This window comes from Diceros bicornis, unplaced genomic scaffold (assembly GCF_020826845.1).
Source record: "Diceros bicornis minor isolate mBicDic1 unplaced genomic scaffold, mDicBic1.mat.cur scaffold_357_ctg1, whole genome shotgun sequence".
NCBI classification, from domain to species: domain Eukaryota; kingdom Metazoa; phylum Chordata; class Mammalia; order Perissodactyla; family Rhinocerotidae; genus Diceros; species Diceros bicornis.
The window spans coordinates 180,841-196,289 of record NW_026691228.1 but is presented as its reverse complement, the minus strand read 5'-3'; the positions used below and the strand labels follow the sequence as shown (position 1 = coordinate 196,289).

The 15,449-nt window shown below is 45.2% G+C and overlaps 2 long non-coding RNA genes across 5 annotated transcripts; both read right to left on the bottom strand.

The window, feature by feature from the left end:
• Window positions 1-3,024: 3,024 nt before the first annotated feature.
• Window positions 3,025-12,981, bottom strand: LOC131402920 (uncharacterized). 4 transcript variants are annotated; one of them, XR_009219073.1, is made up of 5 exons: window positions 12,740-12,981; window positions 11,648-12,154; window positions 10,279-10,382; window positions 7,161-7,252; window positions 3,025-3,122 (listed from the first exon to the last, which is right to left on the bottom strand). It is a non-coding gene; the product is annotated as an uncharacterized LOC131402920 (long non-coding RNA). The 4 variants fall into 4 exon arrangements; XR_009219072.1 differs by lacking the exon at window positions 12,740-12,981 and having other exon boundaries at window positions 11,648-12,230; XR_009219074.1 differs by lacking the exons at window positions 3,025-3,122; window positions 12,740-12,981 and adding an exon at window positions 5,229-5,558 and having other exon boundaries at window positions 11,648-12,230.
• Window positions 12,982-12,984: 3 nt separating this feature from the next.
• LOC131402919 (uncharacterized) lies at window positions 12,985-14,843 on the bottom strand. The gene is made up of 3 exons (XR_009219071.1): window positions 14,497-14,843; window positions 13,744-13,815; window positions 12,985-13,189 (listed from the first exon to the last, which is right to left on the bottom strand). It is a non-coding gene; the product is annotated as an uncharacterized LOC131402919 (long non-coding RNA).
• Between the last annotated feature and the right edge of the window lie 606 nt (window positions 14,844-15,449).

Below are 15,449 nucleotides of genomic sequence, written 5' to 3'. Positions count from 1 at the left end.
GGGGGACTATGCCACCTCCTGCCAGCCTGAGAAAGTTCAATGCTCTCTCAGCGCCAAGCATCCAGAGTCCCCAGAAAGGCCTCACTTCCTTTCCCAATGAGCAGGGAGCCTTACCATCCCCAAAGACACTCTTCCTGTCCAGGGTCAAGTTCTGCAGCTGGGTACCATTCTGGCTCAGCTGCAGGAATTCCTCATAGATGGCAACTCTGTCCAGTCTCTGTGCCAAAGCGGCAAGGTACACAGGGAGTCCACTCCAGTGTGGTTACTGTGGGGGACAGACCTGGAAGGGCACAAATATGAACAAGGGTGTCTAGAATTCTACCCTGATTCTAGATTCCCTGCTTCTGGGTCCTGTTCAAGAGAACTTTCTGCAATAATGTCAACATTTGTCTGCACTACCAAATACACTCATTATTAGCCCCATGTTGTTATTGAGCACTTAAAACGTGGCTAGTGCGTGTGACTGAGGAACTGAATTTTTCATGTAATTTCATTTCAAGTAATTAATTTATAAATAAATAACCACAGGGAGAACATTTTTGAAACTTTGGAGTAAGGACTTCTGCAAATGCATACAAACAATGAGAACACTGGTAAAAATGGTCGAAATCAACTTTTCAGAAGTCTAGAAATTAATCAAAGGCTTGTAAGAATCTGAGGAGGGTTTAGTGAAGACACACGGTGGAATCTTGATAAAGGGAGCAAACTTCGTGGCACTATAACTTGCACTATTTCCATCCTGCTCTCACAACATCCTCCATAACTGTAAAAACCGTCAGTCTCAGAACCATGGTGGCTGAGACAACCCGCAGCACAGCAGCCATAATGGGTGTGGAGCTCTGAAAAGACCCCTCCCCACCCAACTGCAACTAGCTGACCTGCCTGGCAGCTCCCCGAAAACGCCCCATGTTCAGGGCTTTTCGTTACTTGACTCAGAGCTTGCCCAGGGAGGAAAGTCTGTCCCCAGGGCACTTGCTAAAAACAATCAGCGCTAATTGTTTTCTATTGTAGTTGCCTGAGGGAGTGACACTAGCTGAGGCAGGCAAGAGGTGAGCCAAAAACTTAGAAGAAAAATTGGGGGAATGAGATGTCCACAGGGGGCTTTGAAAAGCTCCAGTGTATTTGTGGGCATCTAGAAGGCCACAAGGGCTCAGGCCTGTGGCACGCCCAGGACAGACTTGAGAACGTCTGAATCTCTCACCTCTAGTTGGAGCGGTGGCTTAATATCTGAAAACTTGATTATGTAATACACCATATTAATAGAATAACGGCCAATACCACGTAATTTTGACCATATACATAGAAAAGAATTTCACAAAATACAACACCCTTCATGTCTAAAAAAGAAAACACTCAACAAATTAGGAATAGAAAAAAACTTTCTCAACCTATAAATAGCTACGATGAAAAACCCACAGCTAACACCATATGCAATGCGGAAAGACTGAAAATTTCCCCCTAAGACCAGGGACAAGACCATGATGTCTTCCCTCATCTGATATGTTAATCACAGGTACTAGAGTTTCTAATGAGGGCAATTAGGCAAGAAAAAGGAATAAAAGAAACCCAGATTGGAAGGGAAATGGTAAAACTATTTGTTTTGCAGAGGTGAAGATATTGTATATAGAAAAACCTAAAAAATACAGCCCCCCCACACACACAATATGTGAATCGTATCCCAACAGGTGTATAAAAAATTTAAATTGCCCCATGTGGTTAGTGGCTCCACTATTGGAGAGCACGGTTAGACTGCTGATATTTGTTGAAAGTCTCCAAAAGAGGAGGAGGAGGAGGATGCTGGAGGTTGGTGGCCCCAAATGTTAATGCTTTTCTCAACCCCCGAACACCTATGGAAGGAGATGGTAGGATTAGCTGACAGGGATGTGGGGGAGAATGGGCACCATGTCAGTGACTTCCAGATCAAGGATGTGTCACGGGAGCTCAGAGCCATCAGCCACCAGCTCAGCCAATGCTTCCAATATCCTCAACCTACATCAAGTCGGTGACCAGGCAGGAGTGGAATATGTCTCACAGCTGGCTGCCTCTGTAGAGCTTGGTGACCTAGAACAAACGCGAGGGAGAATGGGAGAGATGGAGGTCTCCTGGAGACGCAGGGGGCCACTGCAGCCAGTGACAGATCACAGACCTTGGGGCAAGGGAGACCTGACTTCAAATCCTGGCTCTGCCCCTAACTCATTGTGTGACCTTAGATACAATACTCCCCATTCTGAGCTTCAGTTTACCCATGTGAGAAATAGGGAAGGCAGCTAGGACATCACCTCTGGAAACTGAGAGAACCCAGACACGCAGGGAAAGTGAAGGACTGAAACAACCATGTTAACAGATGTAAGTCAGACGGAGGAATGAGGGTGCCTTCAGGGCAAGGAGAGATGGGACAGGGGAGACCCCACCTGGTCCTGGGTGACTCTCAGCAGGGCGGTATACTCCGAGGATGTGGGCTCCGGGTTGCTGAGGTTCCAGCTGATGCTGGGGAAATGCAGCTGGTGTTCTCTCTGCATGCATAAACTCCAGGGTGCAGAGCCTGGAGCCACCGAGAGGAAGAGCAGACACGTGGAGACTCTCAGCTCCCAGCACAGAGGCATGGTGGCCCACGGGGTCACGGCGGTGGGTGCAGACAGCGTCCACTCAGGTGGCTCCCCCATCCTTCTCAGGCCTGGGGAGAGAGGTACGTGGGGAATCTAGAGAGAGGTCCTGAAACCTCTGGAGGGGGGCCAGAACAGGAAGGAGGAAATGGGAGGACAGTGGGGAGACTGAGAGAGGGGTGGTCACAAAAGTGGTCATTAGGGGCAAATGCTCAGGGGAGGGTCTTACCTGAGGGAGAACAGTCTGCAACTCAAGGAGAAGAGGCCCAGGCTGTTCTTCTTGAACAAGGATCCAGCTGGGGAGGAAGGAGGAGGAGGAGGAGCAGGAGGGACAGGGGTTGGGGGAGGGGCTGGGTGGGATTTAACCCACCAGGAGCTGCTGGGACCAGGGTCTCACGAGGCTCTGCAGGACCCTCTCAGTGGAGTGGAACGTGGCTGAGCCGTTGCTCCTGTCTGATGAATACTGGAGGGTGGAGATGGGGAAGGTGACTGTGAGGGTCTTCAGGTTGTGCCCCAAAGCTGCAAGACGAGAGGGAGAGCGATGGCCATCACTGAGAGCTGGCCTGAGACCAGACCAGAGTCCTGCACTCATTATCATCTGTCGTCTTCTCTCCCAGGGGCACCACCACCCACCCGTGTGGTCACCCAAGTCAGAACCAGCACATCTGCTCAGCTCCTCCTCCCTCCCAGTAACACCCATTCACCTTGAACACTGGTCCTCACACACACTCCCTCTCCATCCCTGTCCCAGCTCAGGGGACTTAACTTCCTTCACCCGGACCAACACCCCAGCAGGCTCACTGGATGCTCTGTCTAAAGGATGTTCTACATTGACCACTAGAAGAATCTTTCTGAAATGAATACCTCACTAGGGCCACCACTGCTCTAGTACCACCCATGGCTCCCTATGGCCTTCAGTGTTTAGTTCAACCTTCTTGACCTGGCACTCAAGGCTCTACTCAATCTGGCTCCTGCTGACCTTTCAGTCTCACTTTATCCATGTACCGCGGGTTAAACTTCATGCTTCACGCAACCCAAATTCATTTCAATTATCCCCATACGGCATGTTGTTTCTGGTGCAAGCCTTTGCTCACGGAATCCTCTCTGCCAGAAAAACTCTTCATCCTCTACCTGCCTGGGTCTCTCCTGCTCATTCTTAAAGACTCTATTCAGGTGCAACTTTCTCTAGCAAGCTCTTCCTCTGCAAACTATGCCAGGTGCCTCTTCCCGAAACCTCCCACACAGTGTTATATTGGTGTGTTAATTTCACAAGGCTAGGGGCTCTCTGAGGGCTGGCCTCAGACTGAATCATTGGTATAATCTTTGTGATCAGCACCATTTCCTCAAAACCAGAATCTCACACTGTGGCTGCCCAGCTCCTGGATCACAACTGGCTGGTGGAGGTGTGGGGCTGGAGAGCTTCTCTTGGGAAGGAAAAGGGGCCCCCAGACACCTGTGGTGGCTTCTGGTGGCACAGGTGATGATCAAGTATGCAGGGACGTGGTGGCCGGCTCGGGAGCTGTGGCGAGGGCTGTCTCAGGGAGGGACAGAGTGGGAGGAGCCCCCAGGCTCACCCGGGCTCCAGCAGTGGCTGTCCCAGGACCACCATTCACAGGTGAAGCATAAATGAGAGTGAGGGGAGGGGTGACTGTGTGAGTAGAGGGATGAGCAAGCCTGTGGATGAGAGGAGCCCAAGAGAGTGAGATAGGTGAACAAGAGAGACTGAACTCGGAGGAGAGACAGATGGACGGGCAGAACACTGGACAGACGGATGGGACACCTGGAAAAGGAGGACCAAGGGCAAGGCTTTAGGAGAATTAAAGTGAAAACCACATGGGGTCAGAATGTGGTGGAGAATATGTCTGTCACTAAGGCTTTCTCACCCTGGGCTGGGACTCTCCACCAGAACACGGGAGAGAGAGAAGGGATGAGTTAGGGCCCTTCCAGGTCCTTCTCTCAACAAGGACAGCGGGTGCAGGAGAACCACTGCTCCCCAACCCCAAATGGGGATGGAACCCAGGAGATGAGGGCCAGGAATACTCACTGGTAGTAGTCAGGGCCACAGCTCCATAGGCGTCAGCTGTGGAGAGAAGGCGAGAGGAGCTGAGCAAGAGTTGGGGTGAACATAAAGGATTAAGGGAGAGGGAGGATGTAGGGAGCTTTGTGGGGAAAGCAGGGGGGAAAGCAGAGGGGAAGAGGGGAGGGGTGTTCAGGGGGGATGAAACGAGATGGAAGGTGGCTGGCCCCAGTCACCACCCCAGAAGACTGCACCCCGACCACAAGGAGACAGAGATGGATCACAGCTCACTTTAGAGCAATGGAGGCAACACAGAACTATGATAGGGACAGAGAGCACGGCTGTAGCCCAGCCCCTCAACACTGACGTAGAGGCTGTCCCCATCCAGGGTGAAGGAGCCCAGGTGGGTGACGCCCTGGCTCTCATGGCTCAGCTCCCAGTAGAGTTGCTCTCTGTCCAGCCCAGGACATGCGGGGGTAAGAGTGGAAGGTACAGATGATGTCCACCCCACTGGCTGCCCACCCTTCTCAAGCCTGAGGGAGGAAGAACACGGGGACGTGGAATACTGAGCAGGGGTCCTTCTGGGTGTGGAAAGCCAGAGAGTGGAGGGGGAGGAGCCTGAGGGAGAGGCTGAAGGGGCTGCTCTGATGCCTGGAGGGGCTCTCCTCGGTGTCTCCCGTCTGAGACAACCCCCTCACAAGTAAGGCCTGACTTCCTTTAGGATGTGGAGGGAGGCCTGTGAGTGGCTAAGTGGGGTGAACACACAGACCTGGGTGAGGGGGCGCCTGCAGGTCTGCACGGACAGCAGCGAGGAGCACAGTCACTGCCCTGTGCCATCTGACACATCCAGGCAAGAAAGTACCGTTACCTTCTCGCGGTTCTACACTCCAAGGTCTTTTCTTTCTATTTCTTTCCTACTCCACAGCCATCATCCAGGCCTAGGGAACAATCACCTTATTCGTAACCTTCTTCCCAACACCTCCTATCTGCCCCTTAAGTCTTCATTCTTAAGCCTCAAGTCCATTTTAACCCACATGCTTAGACCAAACGCCAATGACATCACCCATCTGCTCGCACCTCTCCAGTGTCTTCCCACTGGTCTTAGAACAGAGTCCAAAGTCACGCCTGACCTGGTCCAGCCTGTTCCCCTCGCTGGTCTGGCTCACACCCCTCCCCCTGTGTTGACTCGGCTCAGCCATCCCTCTTCTCAGTTCATGGACACACCAGGCTCTCTGCTTCAGGGGTGTCCTCATGCGGGTCCCTCTGCCTGAAACGCTCTCTTGAACAAACTCCCACACCCTCACTCCAGTCTAACCCTCCAACCACCTAAATCCAGTCCCAACTCTAGCTCTCAAGCTAAATATCAGTCCTTCTCAAGAGGGCTTCCCCGCCCCCTCCGGTTTAGTCCCCTTGTGCCAAACTCCCAAATCACTCTCATCATTAACTGTCTAAAATCCAAATTCCCTAACAGAATATAAATCCCATGGAGGTGGGACAAGGTCTGTTTGGTTCTCCAGGTCCCCACGCACCTGGCCCAGAGCCTGGCTCATCAGATGAGGAACCATCCTGGTTTGAACGCTTAATGTCCTGTGTCCTGGAAAACCCCTCTGTTCTGAATAAATGATGATGGTGGGTCACCATAAATTGTGCACTCAAAGAATATCTACTGCATGACAAGCACACATTCCCTCAAGAACGTCCCAGGAATGCTAGAATGAAAAAGGCACACAGACATACACACACAATTAGGAGAGGCCAACAATTATATATAAAATTACTTAACAAGATTGTCTTCAACGTGAATCACCAGACTGTTATTTCAGAAAGGATTCAAGAAGCAAAGTTAATTCCCTTTAGAATGTGAGGTGGAGAGGACAATCTTTTTGGAGACTAGTGCCCTACCCTTCTATCTAAAAGGTGTTGCTTAATATTCCTCCAAATGATTTGAAATCTCATAAACAACAATATGCTGAAAATAAATCCGGCTGCTGGTCAATTTAACTTTACATTTCTGTTACTAACATGAAGTTCAAATCATATTTTTCTCCAGGTGTCTGTAAGATTTTGAATCTTTGTGGAGCATTTATAGGTCTTTAGAAGTCAAATTGAATAGGCCTGAGGAATGTTGCTGAGCATCCCTGCTAATATTTAATGAGATGTCTTGTAATACTACATATACACGTAAAACATTTATATATTTATATTTATATATGAAATCCTGACTTTTGAGAATTCGGAATGCAGGTAAGTCTATATTTCTTTACTGTTACACATATTTACACTTATTTACATATATTTGTTTAATGTGTTCTTCTTTGCAAGTAACTGTATTTTCTGAATTATTTACACACAGAGCCTCACACACCTTACCATCTTTCCCTTGAATATAATCCATCAAACATAAATAATTTTTCTCATGATACCCTCACTCTCAGTGAGTCCTTGTGCTGACAACCTGAGCCCAGGAAAGCCCACTGGCAGGTCTTCTGCACAGCAGAGGCTGCTGGAACCTGTTGGTACCAGGTCCACAGGGTACTCACCTGGTCACACAGAAATCCACGGATCAGCGAGGACAGGTGGACCCTGAGCCTGGTTTCAACTCAAACTTGAGCCCCCCAGACACTTTTCTTTTCTAACGGAAAAAAAAAGCAAAGATTGCTTTTGAGGCCTTTTACAGGGAGTAATACAGGTGATGGAAGGAAAGCCCACCCCACTTACTTTTCTTTTTCGTATTTACTTATTTAACTGTAACTGTTGGCTGAGACTGGATTTTCCCGATTCCTGTCCAGCCACCTGCTCCCCAAGATGGGAGAAGCAGCTCCGTGCTGTGCGCACTTGACTCCCTCAACTCACTTTGCTGACTCCGGACCCTTTAAACAAGCTTGTCATTTATGGCCCCTGTAAGTGGCTCGCTGACTGGTAAACAATTCCCACACTTCATTCAGGGCTCGGGAGATTTTCAGGCCCTGGAGCAGGTCTCCCAACCTCCGCACCATTGACATCTGGGGCCGGATGATTCTCTGTCGGGCCGTCCTGGGACGGACGTCCTGGAGGACGCTGAGCAGCATCCCTGCCTCCCCCCCTAGATGCCAGGAGCGCCCCCATTAGTAACAACCCAAACACCGCCTCCAGACGCGGATAAGCCCCCTGGGGACAAAATCACACGGAGGACGGTGACGGGGACTCTGAGGAGGGGCCGGCGGCGCCCGGAGCCGGGAGGAACAGCAGCCTCGGGCGCCCTGACGAACAGCCCGGGGGAACCGGGGCTCCGGGGGGACGGGGGGACGCCGGGCCGTGACGGGGCTGCCCGCGGCCCAGGCCCCTCCCTGGACCGCGACCGGAGCCGGGACCGCCCGCTGCTCACCGCGCCTCGCCCCTTCGGCCGAAGGTCCACGGGAATCCCGTCCGCGCCGAGAAGACTGGACACACCGCGCAGACCTCCCGCTCCATCCACGGCGCCGCCCGCGCTTCCGCTTCCGGTCTCGGGCGGGCGTTCGGGGAGGACGGACGTTTGGGGGCTCCGGGTTGAGGCGGCGGGCGGGGCGGGGCCGCGCACCCCAGCCTCGGGGGAGGTCTCCAATGTCTAGAGTGAGTGCGAAGCTGGGACGCGGGCTGGGTCAGCACCAGGGACAGGGACGGAATCTAGGGGCGGGAACCAGTTCTAGGGGCGGGCTGTGGGCGGGCACAAGGGTGTGAGTGACACCAGGCCCGGGGGTGGGGGGGACAAGGGTGCGGGCGGGGCAATGAGCCGGGACCAGGCTGTGGGCGGAACCAGGCCAGGAGGTTGTCCGCGGAGACCAGTTCCAGGGGCGGGAAGAGGCGGGGGTGGGGCTGGAATAAGTCTGGCCGACTTCACAGTGGGAGGAAATCAGCTCCAGGGGCGGGGCTGGAGGCGATGCTTTCCGTGCACCCCTAGACTGTACAGGTAGCTGGATGTTGAATAGCTTTTCTTCATTCCTTTCCCTAAACCTGGAGTCATTCTATCATGGCCTTTTTTTTAATTCTTTCACTATTTTTTTGTAAAAAGTGATATCTATGACATCATTCATCAAGTAAATAACAAATGGAATGAAACCTATTTCCTTCTCCATCTTTATAATGCAACAATTGTGCTTTTATTTTTTCTGGCGCAAAGAATCATCGTAGTAAATTACTCTGGCCTTTTTTATGGGATATAATAAATATTTTTTAAAAGACACTTTTAGATTTTTTTCTTTTTAATTTATAGCCAGATGCATTCTAACAACAAACATAATTTGTAAACATGCTCTCTCCTCCAGCCCATTATTATTTCTGTAATATGTTATTTCATGAATTATCTTACTGGACAGAACATTTAGCAATGTAGAGACAACTTTGGTAATAAGTATATATGAATTGTTTGCTGTTTTGTTTGGTAAGACTGGAATATTGTACTTTAAATATGATGGGATTTTTTTTCATTATTTACCTATTCCATCATCATCCATGATCAGTCTTTTATCATCTCATTCCAGTCGTATTAGTCATATTCTGAATGTCTGAATATGCCACATGAAAACATTTTAAAAAAACTTTATTGAGGTATGACTGACATACAAAAAGCTGTACATATTTAATGTATACAACTTAATGTGTTCGGAGATAATATACACCCGTGAAACCATCACTACTCAAGTCCTTAACCTATTCATCACCCCCAAATGTTTCCTCCTGTCCTCTTTAATTTTTTTATTTAACTTCCTTTTTTAAAATACTTTTTTTCTTTTGAGGTAGGAATACTTAACATAAATCTACCCTCCTAGTAAATTTTTAAGTCTACAGTACAGTATTGTGAACTATCGGCCCATGTTGGATGGTAGGTCTCCAGAACTTATTAATCTTGCATAACTTTTGTTGCTCAAACATCTATTGCCAAGAGGCCCTCTTCATCTTTAACTGAAAAATCCCCCCATATTTTTAAAAGCTCAACTCAAACATAAGCTTTCCATGAAGAATTATCTGATTTATCCGAGTAACACTATCTACTCTTGTTGACTCTGCTAACCTCTAACTACCTTTATTTTGGCACTTTTCAAATTGCCCTGCTATTCTTTTTCACATGTACCTCACTATGATTTCTTGGAAAGCAGAGCCTTTATCTTATCAAGTTTGCATGCTCAGTTCATTGTTTATGTCTTCTACTAGAGTAATAATAATATAATATGTCCATTCATTTATTGAATCTTTAGTTCTGGTTTTTGCACACCTACTATGTGTAAGGCATAGTGCTCGCCACCTTGGGTGTAAAGATATGAATAGGAGGCATGTGCTAAAGACACCCACACTTACTTCCATCATAATTCCATGTGTGTTATTCTGTGATCAAGATGAGTATACGGTGCTACGGAATCTCTAAGTGTTTGCCTAACACATCATGTGGTTTAAGGGTTGTATTCCCTTGAGAAGAGCTGCTTCAGCAGAACCTAACAATGTGAGTATAAGGAAGCCAGATCAAGGTAACTCCCAACATGGAAACGATGTATTGATTTCCTAAATGAATGTATTGAATGAGTGAATGAAATAATAGAAAATAATGAAGAAATGTGATGCTATTGGTTACTCTCAGATCCTTTACATTTTATTTGGAGACAAAGAAGAGGTGAGAGAAAGTGATTGTGTAATTTTGCCAGTTCATACCTGTCTGATTACATATTTCTCTCTCTGGGCACAATACACAGACAAAGCAGCAGGTAGCTCTCTCTTCCTGAGGGATGTTCCTGAATCCTGGCTGACAGAACGTCCTACACCCAGAGTGGGGAGTTTGAAAGAAGAGAATTATTGATGATACTGAACAATACTATATAATTGGATAATATTTTTTTATTTAATAATATTGAATAATTGATAATATTGTTTAAATTACCTCAAAACTTATCTTAGAGATCACCTATAAGATTTGACATGATTGATGCACCCAGGGAAAGCAAAATAAAATCAAGGTCAATCTGCAGAAAAGAGTTCCCAACACGAAAATACGTACTGATTTAAAAAATTTTCCATCTCAATGACTAGGACACTTGTTTGTTTTATGGAATGGGGCATCTGGCAATAACAAATGTGATTCTGAATATGGTATTCCAGGATTACTTTTTTGAACTATAAGCAGATTTTACCTTAATAAAAAATAATATTTTAATTCATACAATGCATTTATATGAGAATTGTTTGATTAGTACAAATTGTAATTATTGAATTTATTTAGTAATGTATTTAATGACAGGTAGATTATACACCAAAGACACAGGGACAGGCTTGAATGATATAATATAGCATCTTGAGGGATGGCTTACAAGACTGAGTTCTAAAGGGAAATCTGAAGAAGAGGAAGAATGCAGTTCCTTGGGAGCCAAAAGAATCTTTTTTTCTGATGGTGAATTTTTCTACAAGAATGTATAAAGTTGGGATGAAGAGATGGAAATATAAGGAAAATTAATAAAATATTGAAATATTAAAAAAAACCCTCAATGTCAATTCTTTTGATTTTCGTTAAAGAGAATAAAATTTGTTTTCTGGAAGAAAAGCGTATGGCAAAAGACAATTTGAATTGTATCTTTAAATCATCAAAAGTCTAGGTCGTCAGCATCTGTTATATCTTCAGGGCACAATGCATGCAGAGCAATAAATTTGCAAGCACGTGAGATTGACACTTTTTCAGCTTAAATGGGAATTCAATCAATTTTTTATCAGCTCATCCTATTAAATTGGTAGCCTCACTGTCCTGCTGTAATGTATAAAGCATTTCAAAATTCCGGAATATCTCTTTAATTACAAGTGTCCTTTCAATATCTCTTGGACAGTAAGAAAAATTATATCAACAAATGAGAATTTTGTTATGAGTTAAATGATTTCACCATTATTTTCATATATGCTCTCTATCTTGTGATGTAGATGATTAATCCAAGATTGACTTGTCTGCAACCTTTTTGAATCGCATGGCCCAGTCTATCAGCTCCTCATGTATGATGAAACCTTGACCACGTGGTTCCTGGGGAACAAACTCCCTTACTTTCACCTGAAGTCCAAGACCTTTAGGAAAATCATATAGTTCAGAATTACATGCTGTGACACAGAGTTTCTTTTCTCATCCAGTGACACGTGAGCTCCAGTGCTTTTTTTAAATTGGGTGTTTCTTAGGAATGGGTGGAGCTAAAAGGGAGACATAATTGGGAAATGAAATGAGCATGGAAATTGAAGGCAGAAAACCCAGATTCGAACTGGTGGGGATACTGAGTTGCCCAGCAATTAGATTTTTTCCCCTCTATATTAGTCATCCTCTGAATAAGTTCAATTTGGGGAGTGTTTACTATTCTGCACGCTTAAGGAAGCAGGCATTCTTGTCTGCCCTCAGAGAGCACATGGTGAGGTTTAAACCATTCCTGAAGATTCCACGTCCAGGGAGTGCTGTGGGGCTAAACCTGAGCTGCACCTTGAGCAATGAGGTTTGCTTTAGGGGTGCTAGGGAGTTTCCTCGAGCTCAAGAAGAGACAAAGAAAGACAGCCTGCTTCTTCCTACCTTTGAACAAAATATTTTATTAAATGAGAGAGAAGAGATGAAAGCTCCTAGTACAGAATCTTCACGCATTAATTGATATAATTTCTATATAAATGGACAACTGATATTTGTATAATACATAACTATATATATGGTTGTATATATACATGAACAAATATATATTCATAACAAATGTGTGTATTTAGATCTGACATGACATTCACTTCCTCATACCTGAAAGCAAGAGTTTCATGACACATTATTCATAGGTTTTGGATTTATAAAAGTCTAGGTTCATGTACAAATTCATCTAAATAGAATTGATAAGGACTTGGGGAATTAAAATATATTTCATAGTATTGGGGTTCTGATCTGTAAAAAGGGGATCAAACTCCTTGCTTCCAAAAGTCATTTTAAATTTCAATGGGGAAATATTTATTTAGCTATCAGTAGCCTTTCTAGAAAAATGCAGGAAGTTCAAATAAATTGTCCTTTCCCCCGAAGCATTTAAGATATCAAGGGATAGGGCCAGAACTAGATTTTGGAAATCCCTGAATTTTTTAATTCCCTGGGATGAATTGTCATTGTTTTCTCTTGAACACTTACCTCTCACAGTGAAAGTTTTTAATCAATTATTTCTAGTTAAAAGAGTTGACACTGTTGCTAATTAGACCCTACAATCATTAGAGGTTTACTTGCAACCTGTAAGAAAGAACAGTAATTCATTATGCACAAGTCACTGCTGATCTGTGACAATGTGACAATCACAATTCGATACCCAAATAAAATAACTCTCGGATCCTAAAAGAACAATAATGAGAATCCTATTTAAGGGAGAATTTTACCTGCTAAGGGAAAAACATGAGCTGGCCTGCATCCATTATGGACCCCTGTTCTGCTTTTATAAAAAGTATTTCATGGAGGGCTCAGGCCACCACATCCACAGCATCATAGATGTAGTAGCTGGATCCAGACAGAGTCGTGTCTAATGTTTCCTTTGGCAGAGACTCCAGGGAGGCATTGAATGGACACTCCAAAAATTTCCACATTCAGTTCCTGCAAATGAGCAGTTGAAATGCTCAAGGCATCATTTGGTAAAGAAAAAGTCTTCTTGGTATTTAGAGGGGCTAACTGTCCATAGAGAGTGTTTAAATCCAGATATCTCAAAGTTCTGGTGTGCAAAGGAAAGACTCCCACGGTAGGTATCGAAAAAGTGGTGACGTGGAATAAAAGAAGCATCCCACTGTGGTGTAGTGATCCACACCTTCTGAGTGGTTAAATAATGGTTTCCTGCAATGCTCACATTTATTAATCTACTTGTGTCACCATAAATGATAAACACGTTGGCTGATGAGTCTGTGCTTCTGGCTATGCATGTCCAATCTTTTGAAGTGTACGTCCTCTTGCTCACAGGTATCTTAGTCACAGGCAGGCACCGTTCATAGTCATCTCTCTTCTAAGTTCCCAGAGGAACTGCTCACCTTTTTTATCAACTGATACTAAGATTCCTACCCAGGTCCAGCCAAAATGTGTCAACAATGAGACCATTCTGAAGACTAGAGATGTGTCCTTGTGAGCTATCTGATAGAGAGAGGAAAACTAGTCTTTACCTTTCAGTACAGGATCAAAATCTCCATAGGTTGTCTGAATCAAAAGAGAAAAAGTGTTCCATATTGAGTTCTCTGGAAGAAAAATCAACAGAATTTCAACAAAATTCATATGATCAGTTAGCTAAACTTACATTCTTGGTGCTAACACTGTGAGTATGAAGCAATATTATCTGATGGTAGAAGTGATTGAGGGGAAGCTTGGCTTTGAAGCCAGACTGCCTGGGTTCAAATCCTGACTCTAATGTGACTAGCTTAATGCACTTGAGAAGGTTAAATAACCTCTATCCATCTTAGTTTCTATATCTCTAAAAATTCCCATAATAACGTTACCTATTCATTGTCTTATATTAGGATTAAATTTGTGACTATTTGTAAAGCATTTGAAGAGTGTAAAGTGGTTTTAAGTACATGTTTACATATAAAATTTTATTAACTATTCGATAAATAACTAGGGTATGATTATTTCAGAATATCTAGCTTCCACTCCTTTGAGAGAATTTGGGCAACCACACTTCCAGAAGCTCCTGTGGTCTGCTTTAGACAGTGACGCTAGCCTCTGGCTACTTCATCCCTCTCTCAGATTCACACACCAAAATAATGAATCCACCATTTCAAGAACTATCTGTGGTAGGTTTTTTCCTATTAGGGAGACATGCAAAACCACTTTCTTCTTTTCCACATGAGTGGCCACAGAATTTCACCAAGGAGGAAAACTTCAGTCCCTCCAGATCCATCCCTCCACCATGCTCATACCTGTGGTATTTTGTAGAGCTCCAACAGTGTCCCAATGTGGGCAGAGAATGCTGGTGTGGTTCCTGCAGTGACAGCCACATTCTTGTTCTGTGCCTGGCAGGTGTAATTAGGGATCATCTGACCCCATCCTGATAACCACCTCAGGGTGCTCACCAAGGTGCTGACATCACTGTGGAAGGAATTGTAGACATGGAAACCCAGAGACAGGGTGGGGAGCAGCTGGGGGCTCCTGTTGATCTCCTCGATGGCAAAAACAAAGACCAGGACATAATGATAGTTTTTGAAGTTCAACCTGTACCAAGGCCATAGTATTAAAAATAAAGATCAAGTCATGCACTTCAGGCATAACTCATGTGGGGGAAAAAAAGAGTAAAGGGTGGCATTTTGACTTAAGCAACTTGTTCATTCCAGAGCAATGGCTGTCTCTTCATGACTTTGGAATCTGGAGCACACGCACAAGATGTTCCCAAAGCCTTGGAAGATCAAGCCCTACAACTCTGGACTCAAAAGAGATAGATCAATATCCTAAAATGAATTAGTGGAAAGAAGAGGCGCAAAGGATGCTTAAGGGGAAAGAACCCATTTGCATATTTGTTTACAAGTCAAACACTATTTCATACAGTGGCACCAACATGAGGTTGGTCATGGGCATGTGCAGGTATAGTGAGATGAAGCAAAAGTTTATAATCCATTAAAGAAACTAGGTAGGACAGGGAAGTGCATAAGAAAAACTTGAAGGAAGGGCAAGTCGAGTACAGAATGGTATCATCAAAACTTTTGCAATATACCTTTCTAAAACTGCCTGCCTCACAGACTTAGGAAACACATACTACCAGAAGCAGGGAAATTGCACCATAATAAATAAGGAGATAGTCTTAGGGAGAAAATAAAGAGGAAGAAGCAATTTATGACTCTATGTTTTTCTAAAAGAGTAAAAACAATTCAGAGTCCGA